Here is a 6,438-nt window from a genome sequence, read left to right on the forward strand (position 1 = left end):
TATGAGACACATGGACTTTGCTATCCAGACTAGTTTTGAACAATGATCCTCAGAAAACCCCTGAGTAGGATTACAGGTGTGGACCACCAGTTCCCTGATCTATAATTGACTTTTGCATGTGAATTATGTATTTGTGATGCCTTAGGAAATTAGTTGTCTCATTTTATACAGTTTATTTGCTAGCTTTTCTGCATTCAGAATTTCAAATCAGTAATATTAAAAATAAAAAAGTATACATTCTTATAATTGGTTGTTGATTCTGATTCCTCAGATATAAATTTGTATACTTATATTTTTGAGACTTTATGGCCTCAAACTCATAATCTTCCTGTTTCAGCCTTCTAAGTGATTAGTATTGGGATTGTATACATATGCCATGCCTTGGTACAAACATCAAATTAGTTTAAGATTGCATCTAGTATATTTTTAAAGTGAAATTTCTTTCTCATTTAGGGCCTCTATCCAGAGAGTAACTGTAGAAAAGTGTAGCTATGACCCAAAGCTAATAGCTGGCATTTTGATGGGAAATTGAAGACTGGGTTCTATTCATGAATTCCCTTGGGCTTTTCTTAGACCTTGCCCTGCCTTTACATCCTAGGTCCAAATCTAAATACAAATCTTGGCTCCAGCAAACTAGAAGACATTTCTGTGGAACTGTGCAGTTGGTTTTTAAGTCATTAGTAACTATGGCTGTGACATTACAGGTGAGCATCAGAAGAGCAGGAACAGAGTTAAAATTATACAGCACAAGAAAATAAAATGGGATGGCAGCCTATGTCTTTCAGGTAGTTTTGAACATGTACTCATTTCTACCAAGCAAACTGTCACCTCCACTTGAGTAACATACTGATTCAGTCTCTGGCAAAATGAAGATTGAGTATGTTGTATCATTAAAAAGTATTATAAATGTGTTTAATTCTTTAATAGCAATGGGACTGTTCTCTCAAAAAAAAAAGAAAAATTAAAATATCTATTTCCACTATAAGAATCAATAAACAATTTTTTATTTTTCTATTGACTTCATCTTAAAAATACAACTTGCAAACATCTATTGTGCAGATGTACACTGTGTGATTTTTTAATATTTGAATTTTGTATAGAAAATGAAGCTATGTGTCTAGGGTTATAAGTATTGTTCATCAGTTTTACGGTACATCATAATTTTATTAGTATCAAATCTACACTATCGCTAAAATAACAATATGTTACTATATTGTTAAAATAAATTGGATAGATGGGTGAAATTCTTATAAGAGGAGATTCTGGAGAATTGCTTTATGATGTAAATTAACTTTTAGTGAGTATGTGGACTGAAAGATATTTTAAGAACTGAAGTCATAGATGGAAACACACACACACACACACACACACACACACACATATATATACTTTAGGGTAGCTAAGACATCAGTATAACTTTTTAGTATCAATTACTTATAGAAGAATTTTAAGTTTTCATATTCAGGGTCTTAAGATTTCTCTTAACTTTTTCACTGATGTTGATGCTCTACCAATTGAGTCATGGCTCCACTTCTGGCATTTTGTTGTTTAATTGAAAATAAGTATTATTCAGACATGTGTGTACAAGCTTGCTCCAAACCTTAATCCTAAAATCTCATCCTATCAAATAGTTACAATTACCATTAGCCATGAATAATACAAAATTTAATGTGTCCAATTATGTGTACCGTACATCTTGGTCAGTCACTCTGTCCAGCATTCTGTCTTCTCCCACACTTCTTTCCCCAACCAGTGTCATTTTTTTTGCTCCACTTTCAGGTATGAGACACCCTTCTATAAAAGTTCATTTGGAGATGTCATCAGGGGATTCAATATTATTTGACAAAAATGCAGAGTAGAAGCAGGAGCTAAAATGAAGTTTTATATAGCTTTCTGTCTACATTTCAGAGAAATGAATTGAGGCTTTAGTTTTTTGTTACTCTAATGGACTGGAAGATATAAAAGTTTTAATTATATAATTGAACTCATAATACACATAAATTTATTTGAAATGTACAAAATACTTAAAAATACTGGTGCTTGTGACACCAGATTATATATTCCGGAATTTAATTTAACCAAATTGCATATACAAAATCTAAACTACTTTAGTTATGTTATGATTTTCAATAATGCCTTCAATAATGCTGCTTATCAGAAGGTGATAAACACATAAAATAAGTTCAAATTATTTATGTTTATGGAACAAGTATCACTACTTTAGAAATCTTTAACAACTGGTTTATGAAATGTGTCTTTTGGAAGTCAATAATGAACATTTCCATAATGTACTTAAATTGTACCTAAATTAGCCAAACAAAACTGGTACCTGGGTCAATCAATCTTCACTGACAATACAGAAAAACTCGAGTCCAAATCTGTAATCGGCTGTATATTCTCCATGCTATATGTGGAGAGGTATAAGAGCATTAAGAGAGATAGAAGATTAAAAGATGCTAGTTAGCTGTATATAAGAATAAAATTCTGGTGCGGGCCACCATGGCGGCCTCGGAGGTGGGGGGGTCCACGGCTCCGGCGGCGGGAACCCCAGTTGTCCCGGCTGCCGCAAGGGGAGCCGTCGCCGCTTTGGGCCCCTGGGGGCTGCTGAGGCCGCGCCTCAAAGGCCGCCGCACAGCCCGCGGCCTGGGAGCTGATCCAGCCTTCGGTGAGCAAGCTGTCCCGAGCCGTGAGGACCAACATCCTGTGCACCATGCGTGGCTGCGGCAAGATCCTGCCCAACGGCCCCCACTCTCAACATGCACCTGGTGAAGAGCCACCGCCTACAGGATGGCATAGTAAACCCAACAATAAGGAAATATTTGAAAACAGTACCAAAATTCTGTTGTCCAATTGAAGGATGTCCTAGAGGTCCCGACCGGTCGTTTTCTCAATTTTCTCTTGTTAAGCAGCACTTTATGAAGATGCATGCTGAGAAGAAGCATAAGTGCAGCAAGTGCAGCAACTCTCGTCTGTCACAGAATGGGACTTGAAGAGACACGCAGAAGACTGCGGGAAGGATTTCCAGTGCACGTGGGGCTGTCCCTACGCCAGCAGGACAGCGCTGCAGTTTCACATCTACCAAACCGGCCATGAGATCCCTGCAGAGCACAGGGATCCACCTCGTAAAAAAAGGAAGATGGAAAACTACCTGCAAAGCCAAAAATCATCCAACAAGACCATTGAATCATTAAACAACCAACCAACTCTTCAACCAGATTCCCAAAAACTCAGAACTTCAGAAATAAAACTGGTCACCTCTTTTGAGGACTCTTCTGGTTCTAATGTCAGGAAGCAGAATATCTCAGCACTTCCAAGAAATCAGAAGTTGCTTTTACCGAAGCCCAGAGTGGCTCTGGTTTGGTCATGCAATTTTCTCCCATGCTGGTCTTTGTGCTTGCAGCTGCGTCTTTGGACCAGCCTGTGGTGTTGGGTGTGGATCAGGGCTCCACAATGGGGGCTGTTTACCTGCTGCCCTTGTCCGTGGGAACCCTGATCCTTGGCCTGGACTCAGACGCTTGCTCTCTGAAGGAGTCCCTACCTCTTTCTCAAATTGCCAGTCCTGTTGAACCAATTAGTACAGGTGTTCAAGTGAACTTGGGTAAAAGTCCATCAAATCCCTTACAAGAACTAGAAAACACATGTCACAATAACAGTATTTCTTCAACCAATGTACAGATGAACCTGTCCTATGCCTCACCAAGGCTTACACCTTCTGCTCTGTGGCTTGACCATGACTCCTTGTTGTCTTGGTCTCAGACCAATCTGTCCTTTGATTCCCAAGTGTTCCTTCCCATTAGTGTTCACAACCAGATGCTCCTGTCCAGCTCTAAGGTAACTTTGTCCATAGCTGCTCAGACTGAAGCTTTCATAGACGCCTGTTTCCAGCCAGGTGTGATCTCCAGAGAAACCCAAACCAGTGGCGTGCAAAATCCCGCACATGCCCAGGTACCCCTCAACCACACCGGCATGTATGGAGGCATCTTTGGGAGTGTGCACTCATACTACAGTGTTTCTACAGACAAGGAAATCAGCAGCAGTTTAGTAGCAGAGACAGTGACTCAGACTTTGCTACCTCAGAATGATCCCAAGACTTAAATCAGTACATGGAGAGGGCTGAAGCTGTGCTAGACTTCAGCACGCAGAGCACGATGCTCCCCACTCAGAACATGACGGATAACCAGACCCAAACCATTGATTTATTGAGTGATTTAGAGAACATCTGGTACAGTAACCTGCCTGCTCAGATGCTGGATAACTGGAGTCTTTTGTCTGACTCAAACCCTGGACCTGACGCCCAGATTCCCTCGGGCCCAACCCAGAAATCCTAGGATCGATTTTGATATAGAAAAGTTCTTTTCAGCCTCAAATATCCAAACACAAACTGAAGAGAGTGGACTGAGTGTCATGAATCCTGATCCAGTCTTGGAGTCACTGGACATAGAGACCCAGACCGACTTCCTGCTTGCAGACCCCTCTGCTCAGTCCTATGGCTGCAGGGGGAGCTCGAACTTCCTAGGCCTGGAGATGTTTGACACGCAGACATAGACTGACTTGAACTTCTTGTTAGACAGTGGTCCTCCCCTGCCCCGGGAAGCCTTCTGAAATACTCCAGCTTCTCCATGAGCACCGACTCCTCTGACACAGAGACCCAGACAGAAGGAGCCTCGGTAGCCAGATCCATCCCTGCTCTGGAGAGCAAGGTTCAGCTGAATAGTCCAGAGACACAGACCATGAGTTGTGCTTTTGAAGCCCTGGGGAGCTTGTTCTTCACCAGCAATGAGACTCAGACAACAATGAACGACTTTCTCCTGGCTGATTTGGCCTGGAATACGATGGAGTCTCAGTTCAGCTCCGTGGAAACCCAGATGTGTGCAGAGCTGAGCGCGTTCTCCACCTTCTGAGCGCCCTGCATGGCGTTAGCGCCACCATGCAGACTGAGAACACCGACAATGATGCAGACTATGGAATGTAGTGACTGGGGATCCTCCCTCCCTCTGCCTTTTGTACTTGTCAACACAAAATCTGTGTATAAATCTTGTCTTTTCGTCTTTTTAAAAAAAGTGTATTTCAAACCTAGATTTTAAAATCCATACAGCCACTTAGCTGAAGCTAGGCTTGCGAGGTACTGGGGTGTAAACTCCTCAAGCCTTCCTAATGCGCCATGAACTGCTGCCATGCCCTCACCAGTGCTTTTGCTTTCGGAGACTGCCACCACCACAGCCTCGTCTGACACCAAGGAAAACCGCCATTGTTTTGAGCTTTTGCACATTTTCATATGGTCACTGTCCCTTCTCCCGTGAGCTGCTCTTGCTGCCAGGGCGAGTGCTCCGTCTGTCCTCGAAGGAGGTCCGCTGCTGCGGGTACTGTCTCGCACAAGAGCAGCAGTGCACCTAGCCATCCTCCTGCAAGATTAAGGCAGCCAAACCACGGGGACAGATGGGGAAGTCATGGCTCTGGGTTTATCCTGGGGGTACACTGGGTGGTGCTCTGCTTTTGAAACATTTTCCTCTGCTCCCCACCATGGACAGAGATGACTTGGGTGACCAGATGTGCGGTTTTGGCAGCAGACCCTGGCTGGGTGTCTTGTGATATAGTTAATGTGCTAGAGCAGCTATTGGAAGTCAGGAAAATCATGTTATTGCTGAGGTACTTGGGGAGAGGTGGGGGAAGGGGAACTGGCCTCCACCTCCTCCTGGCACACCTCCCAGCTACCTACAAGTGCTTCAAAGCCAGTGCTTTGGGGTTCGTACGGAGCTTTCATTACATGAGCTTGGTTAGCTTCACCTTCAGTCCTTCTCCCCCTTTGCATGGACTTAGTCTCCCCCATGTCCAGTTCCTATCCTGAAGCTATCCAGGAGCTACCAGCCATCAGCCATCCATCCCAGCAACAGGCAAACCAGACAGACGGCATTCTGGAGATGACAGGGAAGCAGACCGGCTCTGTGTTTCACAATACATCTTTGCTCTCCAGGGGGTCAAATGAGGCCCTGGGTGGCTTCCCACAGTCTCGCTGTCCCTCTCTGTGTTGGAAAGGACACCCATGGCCCCAGCCCAGTCTCAATACATGGCGTCCCTAAGCTTGACAGTGTCGGGACCCCTTTCACCCTCGTGCGCATGCCGCCCCGTCCCGCTGGGCAGAAAGCTGGAGTGTGGCCCAATGTGCAAACCTTGGCGGTGCATAATCGTGAGATGCCCCTCCTCCCTTTGTACACTTAAAGAAAGACACAAGAGTCACGTGGGCTGTCTGGGGCAAGCTTCTGGAACTTCCACCGGTTTTACTCAGGGGAGGGGTTTATATAACAGTAATGGTGGAAGGAAGGGGAGGGACTAACTGCATACTAGGATAGGCTGAGAAGCTGCCCATCATAGTGATGTCACAGAACTTCCTCTATGGGCGGTCATCACATCCTCTAGGACCGCCCCTGGGGCCTGGCGGTG

General features: G+C 44.2%; 1 pseudogene; it reads left to right on the top strand.

Moving 5' to 3' along the window:
* The first annotated feature begins 2,695 nt into the window (after positions 1-2,695).
* On the top strand, positions 2,696-5,028 carry LOC125359573 (annotated as a pseudogene).
* The last annotated feature ends 1,410 nt before the right edge of the window (positions 5,029-6,438 follow it).

The sequence above is a fragment of the Perognathus longimembris genome, chromosome 11, assembly GCF_023159225.1.
Source record: "Perognathus longimembris pacificus isolate PPM17 chromosome 11, ASM2315922v1, whole genome shotgun sequence".
Classification (NCBI taxonomy): Eukaryota; Metazoa; Chordata; class Mammalia; order Rodentia; family Heteromyidae; genus Perognathus; species Perognathus longimembris.